This window comes from Pipistrellus hanaki (assembly GCF_964339955.1).
Source record: "Pipistrellus hanaki genome assembly, chromosome: 2".
Classification (NCBI taxonomy): domain Eukaryota; kingdom Metazoa; phylum Chordata; class Mammalia; order Chiroptera; family Vespertilionidae; genus Pipistrellus; species Pipistrellus hanaki.
Genome location: NC_140504.1, coordinates 49,902,225 through 49,918,886, shown reverse-complemented (window position 1 = coordinate 49,918,886; position 16,662 = coordinate 49,902,225).

Here is a 16,662-nt window from a genome sequence, read left to right as displayed (position 1 = left end):
AGAAAGCTTTACCGCGGGGTCACACTCTCTTGCCTAAAATCAGTATTCTCTCCCCATATGATAAAGTTTGGTCCCTTCCCCTGGCACATAGCGAATCTTCAGTACATGGCCACACTGCAGCTTCCTAGCCAGAGCTCTTGACATTCCCTGAACCACTAGCAGGTTCTCAAATATACCTTGATCTTTCCTCCTTTCAAGAGCTAACTCAGCTACATCCTGGCCTTCCCCAGCAGCATTCTACTGTACTCACCCTGTGTGAGCCCCAGACACTCACTAAACCTCCTGTTAGATCACTTCTCACACAATCTTGTTATTTAGAGATTAGAGCAACAAACAAGTGAATGAATGGAATGAATGAATGACTTGCCAGGTGGCCTTTCAAATAAGGAACTGTCCTATGTGGAAGCAAATGGACAGATGAAATAGGGTCCTTGCTGATAAGGATGCTTTGGCTGCAGCAGTGGCCCTGACTGACCACTGTCAAACACCTGTCCTCTTTAGTCACTCTAAACTCAGCAGCCCTTCCTATGCAGAAACTCAGTGATCACCCCGAAGACCCAGCACAAACCCTTCCAAGTTAAGCCAAGTTCAACTATTCATTAACTTTCTATAAAAATAGACATGATTCTTCCTGGAGAGTGGGAGAACCACTGGGGCTTATTCTGTTCTTGATCATGTTTTCCCCTCCCTGCCTCTCGGTGGGTATAGAAATGATCAAAAGTGAGACAAGGGACAGAAGGTGTTCCAACCTTGGCTCTGACAAGCTCCCCTCTGAGCTGTCTTATCTCTTACCACCAAATCTCTGCAGTGGTTACTCTCCCACATTTTGAAGTGATGAAAGTGTTCGCATCCCTCGGCTTCTTTTTTTGCAACGATTTCTGTTTTGTTTTCTCCAGCAGTCATGATCAGAGTAGATAACATTCCAAATGTCCTTCACTCACTTTATTATTAAACTGCCAGCTTTTTCCTTGCCAGGAACTAAAACTAGGAGAGCTGATGATATTTGTATGTCCTAAAAGCGACCTAGGTATTTAAAATCTTATCTAAAAGGTAAGCTGAGAAAAGTAAAGCCATGGGAAAGACTGTTGAAACTGAAAAAATATCCAAAATGTGTGCCAGCCAGAGGTAGGGAACTACCGTAGCTTACAGTACACCATCTTTACTTTGTTCCAAGGACCTTTGTTTATTGTTACAAACTAGGTGTGGTTCACAGGGAGCCAGACCTTGATTTCCAGGAAGTTCTCACGTTTCTCTTCTACACATTTAACTTAGACTTGAGATCTTCATAGGCCAAGAGTGAGAGGACTGTTCAAAGGACCACTGGTTTATATTGCTAGCCTAGCATCCATCCACCCACCCATCCACCCATCCATCCATCCATCCATCCACCAATCCACCCCAAATAAACATCTATTGAATGCTTCATATGTTTCTGTGTTCTAGACACCATGTCAGAGCTGGAATACAAAGAATCATAGAACATTTACTGCAGCATAATTTATAAGACTGAAAAGTTAATAATGGAAAATATAAAAAAATAGATGCAACCATTAAAATGATGGTTATAAAGGCCATATATAAATTCCAGATATCAGGGACTCTGCTTGGGTTGCCAGGGGGCGTGGCTGGCTTGCAAACCACAACAGACCCCTTACCCAGGCTGTCCCACACCCCAAGGGAACCCCCACCCTGATCTGGGACATTCTTCAGGGCAAATCAGCTGGCCCCCACCCGTGCACCAGGTCTCTATCCTATCTAATAAAAGAGTAATATGCAGATTGACCTTCACTCCAACATACAAGATGGCTGCCCCCATATGGTCAAAGATCCTGCCCCCATGTGGACACAGATGGCTACACAAGGTGCCAGCAGGAGAGGGCAGTTAGGAGGCACCAGGCCTGCAAGGTAGGGCAGTTGGGGGTGATCAACCCTGCAGGGGAGAGCAGTTAGGGGTGACCAGGACTGCAGAGGAGGGAAGTTGGGGGCAAACAGGCTGGCAGGGGAGAAGTTAGACATCAATCAGGCTGGCATGGGAGTGGGTAGGGGGTGATCAGGCTGGAAGGCAGGCAGGAGAGAAGTTGTGAGCCAGCAGTCCTGGATTGTGAGACGGATGTCCAAATGCCCGTTTAAACAGGCAGTCGGACATTCCTTGAGGGGTCCCAGATTGTAGAGGGTGCAGACTGGGCTGAGGGACACCACCACCCCTCTCCCATGCATGAATTTCGTGCACCAGGCCTCTAATATTATAATAAAAGGGTGATATGCAAATTGACCCTAATGGCAGAACAACCAGGAACAACTGGTCACTATGACGCACATTGACCACCAGGGAACAGATGCTCAATGCAGGGTTGCCCCCTGGTGGTCAATGCACTTCCACAGGGGGAGCGCCACTCAGCCAGAAGCCAACTCATAGCTGGCCAGTGTAGCAGCCATGGCGAGAGCCTCTCACACCTCCATGGCAGTGCTAAGGATGTCTGACAAGGACTTGTATGCATGCATATAAGCCTAACCAGTGGTCACAGACAACAGGGGGGTGGGGCACACATGGGGAAGGGTTTGGGATGGGAATGGGGGGATGAGGACAGTTATGTGATACCAAGTCTGCAGGTCGATGCTCTACGCACTGAGCCAAGCCGGTCTTGGCTAACTATCTTCATTTAAAAAAAAAATTTTTTTTTCTTTTTGCTTTTCTAATTGTATGTTTTCTGCTTCCTTATCTTCCAAATTTCTGATTTGATACTCTGCTTCATTGAATCTACTATTTATTCCCTCTAATGTGATATCTTAATCAATAATTTTTTTTTTTTTAAGATGTCTGACTAATGGCTTAGGCCCAATACCCCAGGGAAGCTGGCCGAAGCCCTCAGTCAGACATCCCCTGAGGGGTCTTAGACTGCAAGAGGGTGCAGACCGGGCTGAGGGAACAACCCCTACCTGCCCTCTCCCTCTCCCCCCGTCAGTGCATGAATTTTTGTACACTGGGCCTCTAGTTGTATTATAATTAGCAGTTACAATATGTCTCTTTTACCACTAGACAGAAGTTCCTTGAAGGCAGAACTGTGTCTGTCTTGTTCATTATTGGATCATCAGAGTTGGTTTAGAATGGATGTTAAATAGTCTTGTTAAATCCATTGATGAGTTTTAGAAATGTGACAAAGTGATAGAAAGCATTTATAGTCCTGAGACCTCTAAATCTTCTGTGCCCCCTGAAGCAAATATTCATAGGCTGTCTCTGCACTCAAAGAGATTATCTCCTATCTCACGGTGCCTCAGAATCTCTGAGCTGGAAGGGACTTCTGTGGACCCCTGTGTCCAGCCTCCTGCAGAATACAGTCTCCACCACGGCTCCTCTGAGAGTTTTCCAGCCTGGCCCAAGTGCTTCCAAAGATGATCACTACATGGTTATGCTTCGCATGTTACAGAAACTCCAACTAAAAGTGCAAACAAATGGAGGTTTATTTCCTCACATACCAAGAAGGCCCTGGATAGGCAATTGGTGACCCTGGTTTAGTAATTCAGTGATGTCTTTGGGGCTTTGATTATGGAATGGCTGCCACAGCTCCAGGCATCATATTCCATTAAAAACAAGAAGAAAGGAAAGGGGGGCAGTGCCATTAAGCTCTCCTCTTCTGCCTGCCCTCCCCCCCTTTAAATATATTTTTATTGATTTCATAGAGGGAGAGAGATATATAAACAACAAAAATGAGAATCATTGATCAACTGCCTTCTGCAATGCTCCCCAGTGGGAGTGAGCTCACAAGCCAAGCATGTGCCCTGACCAGAATCAAACCGTGACCTCCTGGTTCATAGGTCGATGCTCAACCACTGAGCCATGCCAGCTGGGCACCTCCACTGCATTTTGTTGAAAGAATGCTGGAGTGGGAGCAAGGAGATTGGAGTTCTCACCTCAGCTTTACAGTGTTCAAGCTGTGTGGGAATGGGTGACTCTGTCTTATTTGGGCCTCAGTATCCTCAGCTATAAAATGGGAGGGTCAGACTAGATGCTCTCCCAAGTCCTTGACAGCAATATCACTCTGATTTCTCTGCTTCTCTCACAGGCCTGAAGACACCAAGAGATGGAAAAATAGGCCCTTGTTTTTTGTTTGTTTTGCTTGTATTACCTCTGCTTGGGCAAACTATTCCAAGCAGCTGGGACACCTGTGCCACTGTCTTGGTGCCACAACTCCCCACCCTCTGCCCGGGTGTCAGCTGGCTCCTCCCCAGGGGTGCAGATGCCAAATGAGCATACTGGAATGGGGTATTAAAAGCTTCCGCTTTGGTCCCTGAAACACTTGATTTCTGCTTGATGCCTGCAGCCATGTGGCTGCTTCTCCTACTCCTGCTCTGGCTGAGTCCTGTGGCCCCAAACTGGGAGACAGGTGAGGAGCCCGGTTAGCTGGTCAAAGGGACCCAAGCCTCTAGTATCTTTCTTTCCTTCTTTCTTTCTTTCCTTCTTTCTTTCTTCCTTCCTTCCTTCCTTCCTTCCTTCCTTCCTTCCTTCCTCCCTCTCTCCCTCCCTCCCTCCCTCCTTTTCTTCCTCCCTCCTTCCCTCCTTCCCTTTCTCTCTCTCTCTCTCTCTCTCTTTCTTTCTTTCTTTCTTTGAATATATTTTATTGATTTTTTTTTTTTTTTTTTTTTTTTTACAGAGAGGAAAGGAGAGAGATAGAGAGTTAGAAACATCAATGACAGAGAAACATCCATCAGCTGCCTCCTGCTCACCTCCTACTGGGGATGTGCCAGCAACCAAGATACATGCCCTTGACCGGAATCAAACCTGGGACCTCTCGATCTGCAGGCCAATACTCTATCCATTAGCCAAACTAGTTAGGTCTCTTTCTTTTATTAGTTCATTTGTTCATTCATTCATTCATTCATTTGTGTCCCTGGCATGATCTATCTCTTTGGGGTTAATATTTACTAACTCACTAATTAAGTAATCCATTTATTCAGACTCATACTAAGCACTTGCTAGTGTGGCTTCTCAGTGTATCCATCTTTATATTTGTAAGATGACCTTTGGTGATTAACCCAGGAAGGTCTGTTTTGGTTGGGGCGTCCAGAGGAGTGTCTAGAGGTTCCTGTGAGTAGAGATAACATGGGGCTCTAGAATGTGCACTATTGCGGAGGGAGGATGGGAAGGGGGAAGGTGGTGTGACAAACCCAGATCCAGATTAACTGGGCAACTGTCATGCACCAACCTGTTAGGTTTGCTCAAACATCCCTGGGGATGCAATGATGGATAAAGCTGTATTCACCAGCCCGGCTGGTGTGGCTCAGTGGTTGAGTATTGACCTATGAACCAGGAGGTCACGGTTCAATTCCAGGTCAGGGCACATACCTGGGTTGCGGTCTTGATCCCCGGTGGTGGTGGGGGGGTGGGGGCATGCAGGAGGCAGTCAATCTATAATTCTTTCTCATCATTGATATTTCTCTCCCTCTCCCTTCCTCTCTGAAATCATATATATATTTTAAAGTTGTGTTTACTGGAACTTCTTTGGTAAAATGCTAGATGTCAGTGGTGGGAATATATTGAGGGTGGAGCCTGAAGGGACATGCTTAGGTAATAACAGACATGTAATTAAATGCTTTGTGACAAAGGACTTTTGGGGAAGGACAGGGCTTCAGCTTTGCTGAGTTTGGGGTTGGAGCAGGATTGTTGGGAACCGTAGCGGGGAGGAGAAGGCTGCCCTGTGCCCCCCTTCCTCCCTCTTCCCCAGCAGTGCTCACCCTCTTCAACATACAATTGTAAACATGTTTGAAGAGTATTGCTCTGGAGGCGTGCAAATTATTAGCGTTGGGTTCTTCAACCAGCCCTGTGGGCCTCTTCCTGGCTCCTCAACTCGTCCCTTTACTAGCCTCTCGGTCTGAAGCCGGTGGGATGGTCACAGAGGAGCCACTTCAGCGGGGCCTCCGAAGCCCTTCTCTGAGGGCTCCCTGCCCGCTCCCAGCCCTGTGGCTCTCTCCGCCTAACTGCCGCGCAGTGCTTACCTCTCAGTACGGTGACATTCTGGTTACCTGTAGTATAATGATGCTCTGTTCACTAGACGGAACTCCTGGAAGGTGGGGAGCAGGTTGGGGGGCGGGGACGAGGCACAGCACAGTGGAATGTATCTCCATGATCCACCATGGTATCTGGCTCAGAGTGTCACTCCATAGAACAAAATGAATGAATGAATGAATGAGTGAGTGAGTGAATGGGTTCTTGGTCACTATGGAGGTAGACTTCCTTTCCCTTACTGTACTGTCATTTTTCTGATAGTATCAATCAGGACTGTTAGAAACAGTAACTTTCTTCTGGCCCATGGACCCTGTGGGAGCTCAATGTGAACCCCAGGATTCTTTTTCTTAATATGTTTTTATTAATTTCAGAGAGGAAGGGAGAGGGAGATAGAGAAAGAAACATCAGTGATGAGAGAGATACATCAATAGGTTGCCTCCTGCACTCCTCTCACCGGGGATCGAGCCTGAAACCTTGGCAGGTGCCCTGACCGGGAATCAAACTGTGACCTCCTGGTTTATGGGACAACACTCAACCACTGAGCCACATGAGCTGGGCTCAATTAAGATCTTTTAAATTAGCTGAAACCTGTTTGGCTCAGTGGATAGAGCGTTGGTCTGCGGACTGAAAGGTCCCAGGTTCGATTCCAGTCAAAGGCATGTACCTTGGTTGCGGGCACATCCCCGGTAGGGGGTGTGCAGGAGGTGGCTGATCGATGTTTCTCTCTCATCGATGTTTCTAACTCTCTATCCATCTCCCTTCCTCTCTGTGAAGAATCAATAAAATATATTAAAAAAATCTTTTAAATTAAATTAAGAAAAAATTATCTGGCATGAGAAAAATGCATTTTCTGCCTTCATGTTTCTGGTATGGAAGACAGATATACACATCCAGAAAGAAGGCTGTAACAATAATGGAGACAGGGATTAATGCTATGTTAGAAGGTAAAATCAGTAGGTTTTAACAGTAAGAAGAAAAGGTTAACCTCTGCTGGGGGTATATGTAGGAGGGCCTCTCAGAATAAATCAAATTTAGTTAAAAAGCTATTATAGAAAAATTTCTTTTTTTTTAAATGACTATTTATTTTTAATTTTTTTATTTTATTGATTCTTTACAGAGAGGAAGGGAGAGAGATAGAGAGCTAGAAACGTCGATGAGAGAGAAACATCAACCAGCTGCCTCTTGCACACCCCACACTGGGGATGTGCCCGCAACCAAGGTACATGCCCTTGACCGGAATCAAACCCCAGACCTTTTAGTCTGCAGACCGATGCTCTACCACCGAGCCAAACCGGCTTCGGCAAAAATAACTATTATGGAAAAATTTCAAACACACACAAGTGTAGACAGAATAGTGTAATGAACCAAATGTACCTATTGGCTAGCTTCCAAATTGTCAACTCAAGTTCTTATCCACCATATTTTAAAACTATAACCACAATACGGTATCAGAGCTGAACTAATTAAAATAATTACCTACTATCATTTAATGTCTATCAGTGTGCTTATTTCTCCAACTGTCAGAAAGGAATTTTTGTAGTTGGCTTATTTAAATCAGGATCCAAACAAGGTCTATACATTACATTTAACTGGTCTATTTCCTAAGTCTCTTTAAATCTATATCCACCCCTTCTTTCTTCTCATGCTGTTGAAGAAATCAGGTCAATTGTCTTGCAGAATGTCCTACACTGTGGACTTGTCTGAGCGAATCGCTGTGGCTGTCCCTCTGTCCTCTGAATTTTCTGAAACCTAATAGTTAAGGTATTTCTTTTGGCAGGAATATTCCATAGGTGGGCTGTGAACTTCCTATTGCATCCTGAAGGAGGCACACAGCATCTCAAAGGAAACACACAATGTTCAGTTGTCCTATGTTTATTGGTATTAAAGTTGATTAGTTAGATGCATCCATTTATTGCTGGTTAGACTAATTTTTTTTCATTAGTGGTTGCCAAATGGTGGTTTTCTAATTCTGTCATTCCTTCTGCATTTATTTGCTGGAGTTTTTCCATAAAGAAGACACTCCCCTTTAGTTTGTATGAAAAGATTATATGAAAGTTTGATTCTTTGTCATTTTCAGAATAATAAGCTAGTTCCTTAGCAGCCCCAGGAAGGTTGAATTTAAGCATGACCTTGAAAAATAAAATGTTTTCTTCTAGTGCCTATGGGAGAAAGGGTCTTTCAAGCAGGGGAAACAGCTTGAACAAAGACTCAAAAGCAGAAGTCTGCAAAGTGCTTAGAGAGCGGCAGAGATTGGTGGCAAGTGCAACTGGAGGTTTCTTTTTTAATGTGAACCTGAGCAGGGTGTGGCGGCTCTGTCACTCACTCAGGCATGACCTTGAGAAAATGGCTTTTCTCTTTCTAGATCAGTGGCTTTCACACTTTGCTGGCCACAATCCACATTAATGAATATATTTTTCACTGTGCCCAAGAACTAGTGCATACATGTATATAAAAACAAGCAAAAAAATTCATAAAGAACTCTAAGCAACTTATACTTATACTAGAAGCCCAGTGCACAAATTCATGCACAGGAGGGGTTCCTCAACCTGGCCAGTGATTGGGACTGATTGGGGCCAGCGGTGGGTGGGAGGTGAGGAGGGAGCGCGTGAGTTTAGCCAGCTGCGGGAGGTTGGCTGTGGGAGTGCACTGACACCAGGGGGCAGTTCCTGCATTGAGTGTCTGCTCCCTGGTAGCCAGTGCATGTCATAGTGACTGGTCGATCAAAAGTTCTGTCGTTTGGGCATATATATATATATATATATATATATATATATATATATATATATATATATATAATATATATACAGATTTATATCTATATATCTATATATATTTTATATATTATATATATAAAAGAAATATAGATATATAGATATATACACATAAATATATCTATATATCTATATATCTATATATCTATATATCTATATATAGATAAATAGTGTATGCAGATATTTTCTACTCTGTTCTATTCTACTCCTATCCTATCCTATCCTATCCTATCCTATCCTATCCTATCCTATCCTAATAAATGCTAGTCATGACCACTGAATTGATCTCTGACTCACAAATGGGATACAACCCTTGTTTGGATTGGTTCCTGGTGCTCTTTCCAGCTCCAATCCTCTTTGATCCATCCCTGGTATTGGTGACAACCTGATGCTGGACAGGCACTTGGGAAGAGTGATGGTGTGAGAGAGGAAACTGATCATTTGCAGGAGGCTCCTGAGCTAACCATGAGGCAGAAGCCAGGCCAAACTCAGAGGCCTCCACCCCAGCCCACCATTACCTTGAGAGGTCTGACCTCCTGGGCCACTGCTCCCCTATCCCCAGACACCCATGATCCCTGTTTCCATAACAGGCTGGTTTGGACACCTAGTCCTCTCAGAGGCCTGCTCCCTGTTGATCATGTCAACTTTGGAAGGCCCTCAAGCTTATCCCTAAACAAAGCCCCAGGTGCAAACCTACCTGGAGGCAACTAGGAAGGTCAAGTTAAAGCAGAGCAGAGCACTGAGAGTCCTGGGCATGAGAGCACGGGGCCTACTCCCACCTGAGCCACAGGATTACTAGGTCACCGGGACCACGGCCCCTCCCTGCCAATGCCTTTCTTCCCCCATCTCTTAAGAAGATAACCCCTCTCATTGCATAGCGGATGGCAGGAATCAATACTTCATTCTTTAAAAAAAGAAAATTATTGATTTTGTACAGAGAGGAAGGGAGAGGGATAGAGAGTTAGAAACATCGATGAGAGAGAAACATCAATCAGCTGCCTCCTGCACACCTCCCACTGAGGATGTGTCCGCAACCAAGGTACATGCCCTTGTCTGGAATTGAACCCGGGACCTTTCAGTCCGCAGACCGATGCTCTATCCACTGAGCCAAACCGGTTTCGGCTCAATACTTCATTCTTTTTTTCTGACTTAATAATATTTCGTTGTGTAGATATACCTTATTTATATTATCCGTTTATTAGTTGATGAATGTTTGAATTTGTTTTGGCTGTTATGAGCAATGCTGCTAAGAACATTCATGTGCAAGTTTTTATGTCAACATATATTTTCAGTTCTCTTAGGTATATACCCAGAAGTGGAATTATTGAACCACGTGGTTAGTTCTATGTCAAACATTCTGAGAAACTGTCAAAATGTTTTTCTAAGTGTGTTAGCCATTTTTTCAATCCCATCAGCAATGTGTGTAATTTCTCTATACTCTCACCAACACTTGTTATTTTTTAAATTTTATTTTAGCTATCTTAGTTGGTGTGAAGTGGGACTGAGAGTGCGGAAGGACGTGCAATGAGGATAGAGCCACAGTTGTCTAATAATTATTCACCTCACTACCTGTAGTTAGGGAGTTTTCTTACAGACCCTGGGAAACGGGAGGAAGAAACAGGCCTGTAAAAGGTAAGATACCTCGGAGCCCAAATAGGGCCATGACTCAGGAAAGGGATACATTGTGAGAACAGACCAAGGACAGGACACGCTTTGATTTGGTTGCTGCACCTGGACCCCGACCCCCTCCGGGAGTTTTTCTCAGGAATGCTGACCATTCTCCGGTTCCCATTAGCCACCTTGCGATCAGACTTTGAGCTTCCAAGGCCGGACTGCAGACCCTCCCCTCCCCTGTCCATGTTACACTTGTAGCTCGCAGCTGTGTGTAGCTATCTTCTCCCTCCTGTGTATATAACCAGCCACTGGCAAGGGGGGGTCAGAGCAGATTTTTGTGGTGACCGACTGCTCTCCCTTACTGCTGGCATTTTGTAATAAAGTCATCTATACTCAACCCTGTCCCTGCTTATTTGGCCAAGTGGTGACGGGCATCCCTGACCCCCCGGTTGTCTGGTTACATAATTTCATCCCGGCTTTGATTTGCATTTTCTTGGTGACTAATGATGTCTCAACGAGCTTGCTTGCCATTTGGATATCTTCTTTGGCTATTTCCTTCTTTCCATTTAAGAATTGACTTATTTGCGCCGAAACCGGTTTGGCTCAATGGACAGAGCATCGGCTTGGGGACTGAAGGGTCCCGGGTTCAATTCCAGTCAAGGGCATGTACCTTGGTTGCAGGCATATCCCCAGTAGGGGGTGTGCAAGAGGCAGCTGATTGATGACTCTCTCCCATCGATGTTTCTAACTCTCTATCTCTCTCCCTTCCTCTCTGTACAAAATCAATAAAATATACTAAAAAAAAAAAAAAAGAATTGGCTTATTTGACTTTTTTTTTTTTTTTTTGAGTTGTGGGAGTTCTCACATATTCTACATAAAATTCTTATCACATATATGATTTGCAGATATTTTCTCCCATTCAATGGGTTATCCTTTTACTTTCTTGATAGTATCCTTAGAGGCACAAAACTTTTAAATTTTGGTCTACTTTATCTGTTTTTTCTTTCTCACTTTTGTTTTTGGTATCATAACTGAGAAATGCTGGCTTAATCCTAGGCCATGATAATTTACATCTATGTATTTGCCTAAGAGTTCTATAGTTTTAACTCTTACATTTAGATCTGTGACCCTTGCCAAAACTGGTTTTGGCTCAGTGGATACAGCGTCGGCCTGCAGACTGAAAGGTCCCGGGTTCGATTCCGGTCAAGGGCATATACCTTGGTTTCGGGCACATCCCCAGTAGGGGGTGTGCAAGAGGCAGCTGATAGATGAGATTCTCTCTCATCGAAGTTTCTAACTCTCTATCCCTCTCTCTTCCTCTCTGTAAAAAATCAAGAGATCTGTTACTCTTTTTGAGTTAATTTTTGTATATTCTGTAATGTAAAGGTCCAAATTCATTCTTTTGCATATGGATATACTGTACAGTTTTCCAGCACCATTTGTTAAATATATATTTTGTTGTTGCTGTTAATCCTCACCAAGGATTTTCTCTTTCCTATTGATTTTTAGAGAGTGGAAGGGAGTGGGAGACAGTGAGAGAAACATGGATGTGTGAGAGGCACAGGGATTGGTTGCCTCCTGCACGTGCCCCGACCAGGGATCAAGCCTGCAACCAAGCTATGTGAGCTCGACTGGAATCAAACCTGAGACCCTTCAGTCTGCCGGTCGAAACTCTATCCACTGAGCAGATAGACTAGAGCTAAATATTTCTATTTGTAATGTCTCCCTTTCTGCAGGCAGCTGCTCCCAGCCCCAGCCCTTCTGCTGCCCTGGAACAGATAACCACTGCAAGAGAGGAGACTGCTTCTGTGATGACTTCTGCCGCGAGGTCTCCGATTGCTGCCCAGACCACCACGCCCTCTGCAGCCCTGGCAGCTCACACGCAGGCTCCTTCCCTCCCCTGAACGCTGGGATTGACAGAGGCGAGCCCCTCCCATCGACTGCAGGCCAAGGTCAGCATGTGGACCCTGGGGCCCCTAACAATCCTGAGAGCCTGGCATTCTGCCCACGTTGCATCAAAAGTGCCTGCACATTCCTCGCAGCTTTGTTTCCCACGGCTCCTGACCGCCTGCCGCTCCCCCTGAGCCACTTGTCCAGGTCCCACAGGGAGGGGTTAGGCTGTTGGTGACTGGGGATCAGGGTGGCCAGTGGGGTGGTTGGGTTCTAACTGTCCCACCTTCTCTTGCAGTGTAGACACCTCTTGACTGTGCCACGTAGACTCTTGAAGGCAGACAGGAGTCTGCAGCGAGGTGCAAAGGATGCTTGTTGGGCGGTAGCGGGAGGGGAGAAGGCCGGGACAGAAGAGGTGCTTTCTCTCTGTGTCCTCAGCTCCTCAGAACGCCACTATGGTGCTGCAGATGGTGTTGAGGATGGAGAACCCACCAAGCCTTGCCAGAAGCAATCTCAACTGGGTGCAGAGCATGGTGAGGATCTCCCGGGAAGGGTGGGGGCAGTCTGCTCCTGGCCTCCCTGGCGTCCAGGCGCCAGAGTCAGGGAGCAATCTGCTGAAGGGGCCGAGAGGCCTGAGCTGGGGTGGAGTCCGTCGCAGCCATCGTTTTAAGGTTAAGGGCCAGGATGCCTATCCACGGATACTGACACTTGGATTTCATATAATTTTCATGTCTTCTGAAATATTATTATTGTTTTTACTTTTTTGAATCACTTAAAATATTTTTAAAATCTTAATTTGTTCACTGTACAAAACTAGGCAGCAAGACAGATTTGGCTCATAGACTGTAGTTTGCTGTTTTCTCTCCTGAATCATCCTCTGTTCTTACCTTTCTTCTGAGTCCTGGTTTTAGCCCTGACCTGTCCCGGGCTCTCTGAGCTCTCTCTCTCTCTCACTGTGTCTCCCACTCCCTTCTACTTTCTCTAAAAATCAAGGAGAGGCCTTAGCCCCCATCCTAGCACATGACAACCCTGGGAAGAAAGGCAGCATAATCCAATGGAAACAACATGGACTCGGAGCCAGATAGACCTGAGTTCAAATCCTGGCTCCACCACGTATTACATGGGTGACCTCTTCTGTGTGCTGGAGCTTGCCTTGCCGGGCTGTGTGGAAGGAACTGGTTCCTGGGGGATGCACAAGAGGTGGCTGTTAACTGGGGACACATGACTAAGCGAGAGAGGGAACAGGCCTTCCCTTACTGCTCGCTGCTTACTGTCCACGAAGGTGCAGCAGTTTCTCCAAACCAGGCTCCCACGGAAGCCCCTCTCCATCTCTGTGAAGCGGACCAGGAAGAGAGCCTGACACTCCTGAGCTCCCCCGCCGGTCCATGGAGCAGAGCCCCCCTGCCCACCGGGACCTGCTGGGCACAGAGGTGCTGGCCTCCCTGCTGCTTCCAACGTGGTTCAACCAGAGGAAAATGGAAATCTGCTGTTTTTAATGTGTACAGAATTTAAATGTGTGTAGAATCAGCCATACAAATTATAAAACATCCATTTGATGCTTGCTCTTCATTGTTTTGTGATAGTTACAGTGAATCTAGTAAACATTTAAAAAATATTTTATTGATTTTTTACAGAGAGGAGGGGAGAGGAACAGAGTTAGAAACATCAATGAGAGAGAAACATTGATTAGCTGCCTCCTGCACACCTCCCATTGGAGATGTGCCCACAGCCAAGGTACATATCCTTCACCAGAATCGAACCTGGGACCTTTCAGTCCGAAGGCGACGCTCTATCCAGTGAGCCAAACCGGTTAGTAAACATTTTTTTAAAAAAATTTAATAAGAGGTGAAGCACCATTTTTCACCCAAACTGAGCCTGTACAGGACACAATAGTTTTCTGGCCCATCACAGCCTTTGTAACACTGAACCCTCCCTCACCTGTGGACCTTGGGGCGTGTGCTATTTTTTTAAAAAAAATTTGTTTTGTTGAAAGTTTTGCATATGTTTCCTTTTTCCCCTATTGACCTCTCCCACCTGCTTCTTCTCTCTCCCCCCCCCCCAGCCCCGCCCAGCACATGCCCTCACTCCCCTATTGTCTGTGTCCATTGGTCATGCTCACATGCATGGATACAAGTCCTTGGGTTGATCTCTTACTCGCCACTCCGCCACCCTCCCCTGCCTTCCCTCTGAGGTTTGACGGTCTGTTCAATGCCTCTATGTCTCTGGATCTATTTTTGTTCATAAGTTTATGTTGTTCATTATATTCCACCAATGAGTGATATTTGTGATATTTATCTTTCTCCGACTGGCTTATTTCTCTTACTATAATGCTCCCTAGTCCATCCATGTTATTTCAAATGGTAAGAGTTCCTTCTTTTTTATAGCAGCGCAATATTCCATTGTATAGATGCACCACTGTTTTTAACCCATTCCTTTGCTGATGGGCACTTAGGCTGTTTCCAAATCTTAGCTATTGTAAGTTGTGCTGCTATGAACATAGGGGTGCATATATTATTTCTGACTGGTGTTTCTGATTTCTTGGAATATCTTTCTAATAGTGGAATTGCTGGGTCAAATGGGAGTTCCATCTTTTAATTTTTTGAGGAAACTTCTTACTGTTCTCCACAGTGACTGCACCAGTCTGCATTCCCATTCGCAGTACACGAGGGTTCCTTTTCTCCGCATCCTCTCCAGCACTTGTCCTTGGTTGATTTGTTGGTGATAGCCATTCTGACAGGTGTGAGATGGTACCGCATTGTTGTTTTGATTTACATCTCTCGGATGATTAGTGACTTAGAGCATGTTTTCATGTGTCTCTTGGCCTTCTGTATGTCCACTTTTGAAAAGTGTCTGTGGAGGTCCTTTGCCCATTTTTTGATTGGATTGTTTATCTTCCTTTTATTAAGTTGTATGAGTTCCCTGTAAATGTTGGAGATTAAACCCTTATCAGAGATTGGGTTTATTGTCAAATATGTTTTCCCATACAGCGGACTCTCTTGTTGGTTTGTTGATGGCTTCTTTTGCTGTGCAGCAGCTTTTTATTTTAATGTAGTCCCATTTGTTTATTTTCTCCTTAGTTTCCATTGTCCTAGAGGTATCAGTAAAGATATTGCTATGCCCAGGTCTTCTGGTGGGCTGGGATTGGCATGGGGATTCTCCTCATGTGAGGATTTCAAAGTTCTAGAAGGGTGATGCCAGCAGGTGTGGGGGTCACCTTCCCTCTCAGACCTGCTCCTCCTTTAAAAAAATTAAATAAATCTTTATTGTTCAGATTATTACGAACGTTCCTCTTTTTTTCCCCCTCCATTGCTCCCCTCCACCAGGTTCCCACCTCACCCTCTGCCCTTTCCCCACCCCCCATTGTCCTCATCCATAGGTGCACAGTTTATGTTCAGTCTCTTCCCACACCCCCCACTTCCCTTTTCCCTGAGAATCGTCAGTCCACTCCCCTCCCATACCTCTGATTCTATTATATTCAATAGTTAATATTGTTCATCAGATTTTTTAATTCCCTTGGTTTTTAGATTCACTTGTTGATAGTTACGTATTGGTTGTTCATAATTTTTATCTATATCTTCTTCCTCTTCCTAAAGAACCCCCTTCAGCAACTCATATAATTCTGGTTTGGCGGTGATGAACTCCTTTAGCTTTTTTTTTATTTGTGAAGCTCTTTATCTGGCCTTCGCTTCTGAGTGATATCTGCTCCTCCTTTTATTCTGTGAAGAGATCCCTGCCCTCCAGCCTTCTGGACTCCAGACTCAGGGTCACCTTTATTTCTCTCTGCCCCTGTCCGCCCTCTGCCAAATCTTTCCACGTGTACTTCCCAACGTGGTTCACATCAGCTCCCTTTACCGCTCCACTGCCCACGTCCCAGCCACAGCCTCCTCACTGGTCCCCTTGCCCTGGACTCTCCTCAAACTGGTCTCTGCTTACGTTGTACTGCCCAAAGCAAGCTCTGCTGTTGCCACTTCCCTTCTCAAAAACCATCCCTGGCTTCCCACGGTCTCTAGAATAAAGGCTAACCTCCCACTCACGGCAGGAAAGGGCCTCCGCCACATGGTCCTGAGGCACACAGTGTCCTTCTCTCCTGCTGGTGGCTCCCTTCCCCACTCCTCTGTTCCAACTGAATGGAGCGACCCATTACCCCGCCCAGGCCTCGCTCTACATCTTTGCCAACCTGTTTTAACTCCGTTTCTCTGAAAGCCGAACCTGAATAATTTATGGGGGAACACAGTGCAATGAGCAGAGGTGAGGGAAGGGGCAGTGGAACAGGGAAGAAGGGAGGCCCAATACCAAGATGCCTTATCACCTTGGCCCCTGTTATGGCTGCCTGGTGGCTCGTTCCTGTGGGACCTCTGAGAAGCCTTATGAAATGTCTGAGAAGCG